The sequence below is a fragment of the Callithrix jacchus genome, chromosome 12 (genome assembly GCF_049354715.1).
Source record: "Callithrix jacchus isolate 240 chromosome 12, calJac240_pri, whole genome shotgun sequence".
NCBI lineage: Eukaryota > Metazoa > Chordata > Mammalia > Primates > Cebidae > Callithrix > Callithrix jacchus.
The window spans coordinates 47377548-47389701 of NC_133513.1; the positions used below are offsets into that span (position 1 = coordinate 47377548).

General features: G+C 38.2%; 1 long non-coding RNA gene across 1 annotated transcript; it reads left to right on the forward strand.

Moving 5' to 3' along the window:
* Positions 1-1201: 1201 nt before the first annotated feature.
* On the forward strand, positions 1202-11693 carry LOC128929286 (uncharacterized). Its single transcript, XR_008475472.2, has 3 exons — positions 1202-1375; positions 1611-1651; positions 8953-11693. It is a non-coding gene; the product is annotated as an uncharacterized LOC128929286 (long non-coding RNA).
* The last annotated feature ends 461 nt before the right edge of the window (positions 11694-12154 follow it).

Below are 12154 nucleotides of genomic sequence, written 5' to 3' on the forward strand. Positions count from 1 at the left end.
CGCCTGCTGAAAGGGCACCGGGATCTGTGTGATTTCCCATGCAGCGACCCACTGCGCCAGCTCAAACAACGTTGCTGTCTGGGAATCTCCTGGCCTGGCTTTCTGTTTAAGTCCCGTTTAATCAGATGAATGTGCAAATCTGCCTTCCAAAATTTCCAATTGCCAGTTTAACAGGGCAACCAAACCAGTGTATTTTGTATGGAGTGCTGCTGCGCTGTGGCCTTGGCCCAAACAGCTGCGCCAGCCAAAACAGCTATGCCGGCCCAAACTGCCATGCTGGCCCATACTGCTGTGCTGGCGGCCCATGGGGCTCCTACACCTGGGAATCTCCTAGTCTGTGGGCAATAAAGATCCATCTGGAAATGCAGCATCCACTCACCCTCTGCGATTTCACTAGGAGCTGCAATCCTGAATTGGTCCTACAGCGCCATCTTCCCAAACCTTCCATTTCTGCATTTTTCATGTATTTCACTTCTACCTACATGATAATCCAAACAAGATATTATTTTATTTTTACTTTTAACCATCAATAATATCTCAAAGACCTTCAGTCAAACATGCATAAAATACCTTTATATTCATTAAAGTTTTTTATTTTTTAATTGCTTTCATTTCTTTGTGGATAAAGAGGTTTTTATCTGGATTCAGATAAAATACTCTCAAGAACATCTTTATTATTTTTGTAATGCAGGTCTTCCAAAGACATATTTGTTTTCAGATTTTATTTTTTTCAGTCTAAAAATGGTGTTGCCTTCATTCTTGATCAATATTTCACTGAATATTAAATTATAGGTTGACAATTTTCTCTTATTACTTAAATCTGGTGTCCTTTTATTTTCTAGTCTCCATGTTTCTAATGAAGCATTAGCTCTCATTCTTATTATCATTCCCTGTGTAAAATATACTTTATCTCTGGCCTTTATCAAGATTTTTCTCTTTATCTATGATACATACCCTACGTATAATTCTCTTTGTAACTATTTTGCTTGAAATCTACTGAACTTCTTGGCTCTCTAAACTGTTGTTTTACATTAACTGTTCATTGCCACTATCTCTTCAAATATTTTATTTTTCTTTTCTCTTTTCCTCCTCCTCAGAATTTAGTAATAGCATATTAAAATTGGATATTTCCCACAGATCTGGGAAACTTTATTTTTTCTACTTTTTTTGTGTGTGTTTCAGTTTTGATAATTTCGATTGACCTGTATTCAATTTCATGAATTCTTTTATAGTGAATGTTATTATAATAACTTCATGTTGCCTTGTCATCCATTTTGAATGCAGGTTTAATTTTCACTAGAAGAAGGGCTCAGTCACTCTTGACACAGTTTCTAATTCTATGCCACACCTAGGACGCTCAGCCTGGTCACCAGAGGTAAGAACTTAAAAGACATCTCCCGGACCTGGCAGACTGGGATCCCATCTTTCCCAAGATTTCTTTAAGTGGACTATTCAGGAATTTGCCCATAAACTTAAAGTGATTCACACTCCATTGCCATATATATATATATATATATATATATATATATATATGTATCACTAATTGCCCTGCACATTTCTCTCTCTGTCTGTCTGACTCTTCATTCTTGCCTCATGTGACCTGGGGACAGTGGACTGATTTTCTGGCTCATGCCCTTCTTGTTCAGGAACTGTAAGTAAAAATTGCTGAACTTGTTTCCTATTGTGGTGATGTATTAAATTTGTGCCTTTCAGGGACCTGGATAAAGCTGGAAACCATCATCCTCAGCAAACTAACACAGGAACAAAAAACCAAACACCAGGGTCTCACTCATAAGTAGGAGTTTAACAATGAGAACACATGGACACAGAGAGGAACATCAGACACTGGGAACTGTTGAGGGGTTGGGAGAAAGGGGAGGGAGAGCATCAGGACAAATACTTAATGCATGCAGAGCTTAAAACCTAGATGACAGGTTAATAGGTGCAGCAAACCATCATAGCACAGGTATACCTATGTAACAAACTTGGACAATCAGCACATGTATCCCAGAACTTAAAGTAAAAAATATTGTGCCTTCCACCTGAAGAACTAGGGGCTATCTCAAGCTGGGTTTTTTTGTGGGATGCCAGGGAGACCGTGAAATCAGGTTCCCAGTGCCAGAACAATAATCAGGATGTGGGTCAGACAAGAGCCACAGGGGCTTCTGCTGAAATAAGTAGGCTTTCTGTGTGAGGGACCCTCTGATCATAGTATGTTGTCCACCAAGTATAAAACAAGTGTTCCATGAAAGGCACACTGTAAACACCCCTCATTTCTCATTAGGGCAAGTTTGCTAGCCACTGTGGTACTGCAACCCCAATTTAGCTGAGGGCTCAACATCTTTCCTTTACTGTATTTAGTCTCTTGATTAACTTGTAATGAAAATTCTTTATCATATTTCACTTCTACTTCTTCCATTTGGCCTTTGTATCTCCTTGCTAAGTTTCTTCTCTATTCTGTTTATTTTCTAGAAAATCTTTTGACATTTGATCATGGTTAGTTTAAAGCCCACTCTGATAATTCAGAAATGTGTAGCATTCTGTGTTTTGTTATCCTGCCTTTACATGTGATCTATATTTTTTAATTGAATACTACTGAGCATTGTTTGCATAGAATAAAGTAAACAATATTTACATTCAAAAAGGAGCCTACCTCTTTAGTTAGTTAGTATGGAGTGTAAAGAACATACATAAATTCTGGTGTTAAATCAAGTTTAGTGTTTGGTTTTGATTTCATCTTCAAATTATTTGTAAAGAGATTAGAATCTTTCCTTAAATAGGTTTTCTTGAAGGTTTCATCTCAGTTTCCCTGACCTATGATTCTCAGATTTCAGCAGGACTTGTGCACCTGTTCTCAGGGTTGTCTCACCCACTTCCTTGTCCTTCTTCCTGTATTTGGGTATTTGGCATTGGCCAGGTAATCAGTTTAGACCTGAGCACCTGAAACATCCAGTGTCCTTTTAGTTTTCTCATTGCCATCAGCTTTTTAGCAGGCTATATTGCTCTGTGCCTCAGTATGGGAGTACTCTATTGCCCCAGCTCAGGCACTGAACAGCTGCTGTCTAGTAATCATCATAAGGCCTGAAGTCCTTGTGGGCATTCTCTCCTTCCTACTCACGGTGCTCAGATTTCAGCAGGTTCTCCTGCAACTGCAGTTGAAGTCGAGGGTTCTCTTTTAGCCTACCTGCCCTGCCTAAAGTCTTTCTTGGGTTCACTGACTGAAGTCCCCTTAAAAATACATGTCATGTGGGGCTGTCTCACTTTGTAGCTGAGGCTCTAAATTGTCACTTAAATGCATTTTAAATTCAGCTGTTGCATTATTCCTGTGTCTGTAGTGTCTGTGGTGGCTTCCTCCTCCTCTCACAATCCTTGTGCCAAGGATTAAAGCAGCCAGGAGCCCCTTTTATCCTAGAACGGGCTTGTTATATATTTAAATTTTATTTCACTCTGTTTACTTGTGCAAACTGATTTCACTCATGCTTTAAAAACTACAATTTTAAAGAGTATTTGTACTGTTACAGAAAGTGATAATGATACAGGAGTTAAGAAGAAATTACTTAGGCAGATAGCGAGAGCAGGAGAGTCCTTGGTAAAGTTTTCCTTTTAATAAAAATCAGTCCCCAAATCATTTTCTTTTCTAACAGAGAGCAGCCTGGAAAATTGAGCTGCAGACATAGATAAGCAAGCTAGAAGCTTGAACAAGTGAATGCCAGCAGTTGTGCCAATAGGAATATACTACCTGGGATTGGGCATGTTCAAAATGGCAGCTCCATTTTCTTTTCTTACCAGTTACATATATAGTAAGCAGCAGACAAGATGGCACTGGCCAAGTGGAAAACTCATTTGCATAATAAGATTAGGGTGGGGCTTCCAGATGGTGGCTCACTCCTGTTTGGGAGGCCCAGGCCAATAGAGCACCTGAAGTCAGGAGTTCACGACCAGCTTGGCCAATATGGTGAAACACTGTCTCTACTAAAAATATAAATATTAGCCAGACATGGTGGTGTGTTCCTGTAATCCCAGCTACTTGGGAGGCTGAGGCAAAAGCATTGTTTGAATCCAAGAGGCAGAGATCGCAGTGAGTAGAGATTGCACCACTGTACTCCAGCCAGAGAAAGACTCTGTCGTAAACAAATAAACAAAATTAGAGTGGGGCAACCAGCCTTCCCCAGGCACCATATAAATGTCACACCTTATGGAGCTAATCTGTGGGTCCTATGTAAATCAGACACTGTCTACTTAAGCCTGCCATAACATCTTCTGCAGTCCAATGCACATCTGCCTTTTTCTTTTGAAGGCCTCGCTCCCACAAGAGAGAGCTGCCCTCCTCTATCCTTTCTTCTGCCTATTAAACTTTCCACTACTTAACCCACCCACGTGCCCATGTCCTTAATCTTCTCAGCATGAGACATGATGAACCCCAGGTATTTACCCCAGACAATGATGCTGCTTCAATGCTTCCTCAAAATATTCTATGTTCTAAATCTCCTTGTATAACTTCATGAGAAAGTACTAAAGAGTTTTCCAAAGTGATTGAACATTCTTGAATTACAACATTCTAATTATTAATCTATGTGAGTAGAGTAGTTCTATTTTCTTACCAACAGCTGAGGTTGTGGGTCTTTTTATTGTTAGTCACTCTAGAAGGCATGAAATTATATTAAATTTTAGTTCTCATTTGAATTTCTCTTATGGTTAATGATGCTGAGCACCTTTTCATGTGCTTATGGTTATTCTTTTATAATCTTTTGTGAAGCATCTTTTCAAGTGAGTTGTTCATTATACATTAGATTCTGTGGATTTGATCATTATTGATTTGTAGTACATTACTCTTCATCAAGGTCCATCATCAGATAATCAGATATATGTATTGTACTATTTTTTTCCAGTGTGGTTTAATGGTGTCATTTGATAAAAAGTTGTCAATTTTGATGATGTATAAAATGTGTATGTGTGTATATGTAGTATGTGTCTCCACCATTTTCAGAATTGTTTTGGCTCTAGATCCTTTATATTACTGTATATTATAACTTTATCAATTTCTTTTAAAAATGCTTTCAAATTGTTAAATTTGAACATAGATGACATCTTAACAATACTAAGCCTCCTAATCTAAGAACATTTTACATTACTTAAGTTATTTAGATCATCTTTAATTTTACTCTGCAATGTTTTATGGTTTAAGTGTAAAGATTTTCAATAAATTTATTCATGTGTTTTGTAATTTTTGATGCTATTGTAATGAGTATTTTATAAATTTTATTTTCAATTGTTTGTGGCTTATATAACTAAATGAAATTGAACATATACCCTGAGATCTTGCTAATCTCTCTCAATAGTTTTAATAATTGTTTTGCAAGTTCCTTAGTATGTTCTACATTACAACAATGCATTCTGCAAATTATAAAGCTTTAGTTTGTTTTATAAATGTTCTATAATTTTTAAAACCTTTTATTGCATATTGGACTATATGAAACTGCTAGTAAAAAAGATAGAAGTAATGTGTTATATTATCTGTAGATGTTTCATGATAACTTAAATCGGATTGAGAGAGGTTTTTGTTTTTAGTTTGAGAATTATTTTTTTCCTTTCATTTCTAGAATTGAAATTGACCACTCTTGGTTTTGTGTGTACGTATGTGTGTATTCTATCATATACTCCATGTGATGATGTGTATCTACACACACGAGGACACGTGTACCATATGTATGCATATATATGTGTATATACAATTTGACTTTGATTTGATCATATTTTGACAAGTTTTTATGTAACTTTTCAAGGAATGGTTGTCATACTTTTCTTCTTGTAGAATGTTTGTCAAGTTTTGTATCAGAGTTTTTATTCTGGCCTCATTAAATGAGTTACGAGATATTTTCATATTCTCTATTTTCTAAACCTATTTGTAGAACTTTGGTATTATTTCTTCCTTAAATAGTTGATAAAATTTACCAGTTAATCTTAGAATTTTCCTCACATAAAAATTACATAAGCAACTTTAAAATTTTTAAATATTTCCTTATTCAGATTCTCTATTTTTTGATGTTGACAAATTATAGTTTTCTTTCGTTTTTTTTTTTTTTTTTTTTTTGAGATGGAGTTTCACGTTTCACTCTTATTGCCCAGGCTGGAGTGCTATCTCTGCTCACTGCAACCTCTGCCTCACAGGTTCAAGCAATTCTCCTGCCTCAGCCTCCTTAGTAGCTGGGATTACAGGCATGCACCACCACACCCAGCTAATTTTGTATTTTTAGTAGAAAAGGGGTTTCACCATGTTGGTCAGGCTGGTCTTGAACTCCCAACCTCAGGCAATCCACCCATCTTGGCCTCCCAAAGTGCTTGGATTACAGGCATGAGCCACCGCGCCAAGCCAGCAAATTGTAGTTTTCAGAAGTTTTTAACAGTGAATCAAAATTGTTGAATGTATTGATATAAAGTGGATATTCCTTCAAATATCTGTAGTTTTGTTGTGATATACTCTCTTTTATTCCTGATCTGGATAATTTATGTGTTTTCTTTTCCCTTGATCACTGTGTAAAAATTTTATGCATCTTATCAAAATTCTATTGATCTTTACAATGAACAAGTCTTAGGTTCTTAATGTTCATTAATGTGTTCTATTATGTAAATTGCTCTTCTTATCTGTTACTTTTCTTTCCTTTTACTTCAGATTAAAATTACTCTATTTTTTAGCTTCTGAAAACAGATATTTAGATTCTTTATTTTAACATTTTATTTTCTAATATAGGTATTTAAAGCTATGAAATAATCTTTAAATACCAAAAATTTAAATATGTTTTATTTTAACTCACTTTAGTGCATTTAAAAATTTTTATCTGCTAATTTCTTTTTTTTTCTTTTTTTTTTTTTGCTATAACATGAGTTATTTATTTGGCAACATTACGTTTTCTTTTTTTTTGAGATGGAGTCTCACTCTGTTGTCCAAGCTGGAGTGCAATGGTGTGATCTCGGCTCACTGCAACCTCCACCTCCCGGGTTCTAACGATTCTACTGTCTCAGCCTCCCAGGTAGCTGGGATTACAGGTGCCTGCCACCACATCTGGCTAATTTTTGTATTTTTAGTAGAGATGGGGTTTCATCATATTGGCCAGGCTGGTCTCAAACTCCTGACCTCAGGTGACCCACTTCAGCCTCCCAAAGTGTTGGGATTACAGGCATGAGCCACCATGCCCAGCCCTAAATCTTTTTAAATTAAATATATAAGATTTCTACACATATTATTTATGATTTAATTCTACTGTATTCAATATACATCATATAATACCACCTTTCTTCTGGGGCTCAAGTTGCATGTATGTCAGTCTGTTTAATATCGTTCCAAAGGTAATTTAGGCTTTTATTATTTTTAAGAAATTACTTAGTGTCCCTTCAGGTTACACATTATTTACATCGATCTCTCTCCAAGTTCACTGATTCTCTCTTTCGTCCGTCACACAATGAAATTCCATTTCAGATTTTATGTTTTCCACTCTAGAGGTTTGTTTTATTTTACTTTTCAATTCTTTGTGATTTTCTAACTTTCATGCTTTATGTCCAGGTTTTCCTATAAATTCTACAACATATTCATGACGGTTGCTTTAAAGTGGCTTTCTTTGCCTGATAAATTTAACTTAGGAATGTTTTAGAGATTGGTTCCTAGCATTTGATGTTTGTTTCTTGATTATGAAGCATCTTCTTCTGCGTCTCATTTCTGTGTGTGTGTCTAGTGATTTATTTTATGCTAAATATTGAAATACTTTCTAGACGTTCTCAATTATATTGTTTCCTTTAAAGAACATTATGCTGTTATATTCTGGCAGACAATTGTATCCCTGGCCAATTCCTTTGGTCCTCAAAACTTTTTTTGTTTTATGTTAGCACTGTGAGGGTCTTCTTTGTCCTCCTCCACTTACCAAAAGATTCCCTCTCCTTGGGTTTCTCGACCTTGCACCACAGTGGGGGAAGTGCAGCTAATCAGAAAACAGGGCAAACAGAGGCCTAACTCCTGAGTTTTATCTTTCTCAAGAATTACAGGTATATGCTGCCTGCTTCTCAATGCATGAAAACAGTTGTTTCATGTTTTCTCCCATTCTATAGTATTTGTGCCAGAACTGCAGGTAAGGTACTAGTTACTTTGCAGCTAGAGGTTAAAATCTTCCGCCAAGCAGACACTTGACCTCAGATCACAGGGTTTTCCATTATACATTACAAGCACTGTGATTATCTGAGCCTTTTCCATGCCCTATATTACACTCGTAATGCCTGATGTTCCATTAAAAAAATTCTAAACATTATTTAGGGCTAACTTTTAATACTATCTTGCTCATGGCCTACAAGCCACACTTGGCTTCTATCATTAAACTTTTACTTCCTACATGCCAACTTAAGGCATTTCTCTCTTCATATCTTAGGTGAGACCTGTGTTGAACTCCAATACAGGTTGCAAATACTTTCAGATAAAAGGTTGAGATGGACCAGGCATGGTGGTCCATGCTTGTAATCCTAGCATTTTGCGAGGCCAAGGACAGCAGATTGCCTGAGGCAAGCATTTGAGACAAGCCTGGACAACATGTCGAAACTCTGTCTCTACTAAAACTACCAAAAGAAAGGACAAGGGGAAGGGGAAGGGGACGGAGAAGGAGAAGGGGAAGGAAGAAGAAGGGGAAGGGGAAGGGGGAAGGGAAGGGGAAGGAGAAGGAAGGGGGAGGGGAAGGGGAAGGGGATGGGGAAGGGGAAGGGGGAGGGGAAGGGGAAAGGGAACGAAGAAATTAATTGGGTGTGGGATGGCACATGCCTATAGTCCCAGCTACTACTTGGGAGGCTGAGGCCCAAGAATCGCTTGAATTTCGGAGGTGGAATTTGCAGTGAGAGGAGACTGTGCCTTTCTGGGTTATTTGTTGATGTTGTTGTTTGTTTGTTTTGTTTTGATGGAGTCTCTCTCTTGTTGTCCAGGCTGGAGTGCAATGGCAAGATCTTGGCTCATCACAAACTCCGCCTACTGGGTTCAAGTGATTCTCCTGCCTCAGCCTCCCAAGTAGCTGGGATTATAGGTGTGAGCCACTGCATCCGTCCGATTGTGCCTTTCTGAAGCAATATCTATGTGTAAAAATTTGGCAGCTCTCTATGTCAGGCCTAATGCCCTAGTGGGTCAAGGATTTATTCTATAACTCAAATTGTTAAAACCTGTTTTGGAGCTCTGGAGATTTCTCTTTTACTGTTTTCCCATACCCAGGAGCAGCTCTCAGTTGGTTCCTGACTAGGCAAACTGCTTTGAACCTTCTCTTTACTTACAGCTGGCACTTACTATCTCTTCTCTGATGAATCCAAGCATCCTTTCCTAGAAGATCTGTACAGGATGTGAGTATCTACTTACTATTCTAGCTCTTCTCCATGTTGGAGGCATGTACTACCTGTGTCTAGTCAGCCATCTTGGTGTCTTCTCCAGTAGTTCACTGCTGTGGGAGGAACACCAAAGTAACATGAAAAAAGGCTTAGATAAATAAAGGAGTAAAGGTTTGGGACAGTAATGAAATCCACTGCAAGGGTCCAAATACACCTCAATGCTGTGGAATAGCATTAAATTCTATGGAATATCAAGAAAATTAAGGTCATTTCGGATTTGGTTATGACATAGATGCTGGAACTTTGAAATAGTTCTGCAACCAGACAAAAAAGGTAGGCTGTGGTTTCCTTTGTGGAAACCAAAATATTTCTTTTTCTTTTTTCATTAAAACCAAAATTATACCTCTAAGATGATTAGCAGTTTCTACCTTGGCCTATCCAGACCTGAAGCCACCATATAAGAATTAAGACTAGGCTTCAGGAAAGACCACATAGAGATGCCCTGAGAACCCACTAAAAGAAAGAAGGGGTCAGTTAGCCCAGGGCTTCAGCAATCTACACCAAAGCATCAGGCTTTCCAGACAAAATCAGCTACCAGATTAATACCACTGGGTAAAGCAACATGAGGCAGAAGAACTGGGCGACTTTGTGCTAATTCCCGACACATAAAATTGTGAGGTATAACATCACAGTTGTTTTCATTCACTAATTCTGTGGGTAGACTGTTATGCAGCAATAACAGTCAAATAACAAGAGCAGAATTTGGTTCCAGGAAATGGGATGCTGTTCTAACAGAAAACAAGACTGTGTGACATTGGCTTTGAAGCAGGTTGCAGAATGAGAGCTGGAAGACACTCAAAGAGACTCAGTGCAAGTTGGAAGGGCCTTATGGAGACTGCTGGGGAAGGCTTGGCGAACATAAGGACAATGCTATTGGAGGCTGGAGAAAAAAACTAGGTCTATTCTTATGTTGTGACAGAAGCAACACCATTGCCTATGGGAACAGGGAAAATATAAAAGATGCTTTATATGCTTCTGAGGTTGATGGAAAAAATTTTCTAGGCAACATACAGAAAGGTTTAACTCACTTTTTTTCTAGCTACCTATGAGCAGAGAGATACAAGAAAAAAGAGATAAGGAAAAAAATTTTCGTTTTTGAACAAAATTTACAAATAATATAGAACACCTAGATGGTCTTTCTAACTTGTGAAAGGCTCTCAAGGGAGGATTGGCCTCAAGGCAAAGTTCAAACCCAGATCAACAAAATTTGATCTCAGGGTAAAAGTAAAGTCAGAGGGATGGCTAAGAGACCTTTACTAAGACCTAAGAAAGGTTCAGCTCTCTAAGAATATTAAGAATGGGCTGTATTAATCCAATCTCACTCTGCTATAAAGAAATACATGAGACTGGGCAAAGAAAAGGGGTTTAATTGGCTCATGGTTCTGCAGGCTGTACAGGAAGCATGGCGGGGAGCCCTCAGGAAACTTAGAATCATGGTGGAAGGCGAAGAGGAAGCTGGCACATCTTACATGGCCAGAGCAGAAGGAGGAGAGCAAGGTGGGGGTGTCAGACACTGTTTTTTTTAACTTTAAGTTCTAGGGCACATGTGCAGATCTTGCAGGATTGTTGCATAGGTACACACATGCCATGATGGTTTGCTACCTCAATCCCCCCATCACCTACATTAGGTATTTCTCCTAATGACATCCCTCCCCAAGCTGCCCACCTCCTGCTATCCCTCCCCTAGCCCTTCACCCCTCAACAGACCCCAGTGTGTTATGTCCCCCTCCTTGTGTCTGTGTTCTCATTGTTTAACACTTACTTATGACTGAGAATATGCTGTGTTTCATTTTCTGTTCCTGTGTCAGTTTGCTGAGAATGATTGTTTCCAGTTGTATCCATGTCCCTGCAAAGGACATGAACTCATCCTTTTTTATGGCTGCATAGTATTCAATGGTATATATGTGCCATATTTTTTTTAATCCAGTCTGTCTTTGATGGGCATTCAAAGACTTTGATGGCTCCAAGTCTTTGCTATTGTAAACAGTGCCACAATGAACATACTTGTACCTGTGTCTTTATAATCCTTTGGGTATATACCCAGTAATGGGATTGCTGGGTCAAACGGATTTTCCATTTCTAGGTCCTTGAGGAAGCACCACACTGTCTTCCACAATGGTTGAACTAATTTACACTCCCATTAACAGTGTAAAAGCATTCCTGTTTCTCCATATACTCTCCAGCATCTGTTGTCTCTAGATGTTTTAATGATCGCCATTCTAACTGGCATGAGATGGTATCTCAATGTGGTTTTGATTTGCATTTCTCTAATGACCAGTGATAATGAGCATTTTTTCATATGTTTATTGGCCTCATGACTGTCTTTTGAAAACTGTCTATTCATATCCTTCACCCACTTTGTGATGGGGTTGTTTTTTTCTTGCAAATTTGTTTTAGTTCTTTGTAGATTTGGGTTATTAGCCCTTTGCCAGATGGGTAGCTTGCAAAAATTTTTTCCCATTCTGTTGGTTGCTGGTTCACTCTAATGCTTGTTTCTTTTGCTGTACAGAAGCTCTGAAGTTTAATTAGATCCCATTTGTCTATTTTGGCTTTTGTTGCCAATGCTTTTGGTGTTTCAGTCATGAGGTCCTTGCCTATGCCTATATCCTGAATGGTTTTGCCTAGGTTTTCTTCTAGGGATTTTATAGTTTCAGGTTTTATGTTTAAATGTTTAATTCACCTGGAGTTAATTTTAGTGTAAGGTGTTAGGAAGGGGTCCAGTTTCAGCTTTCTGCACATGGCTAGCCAGTTT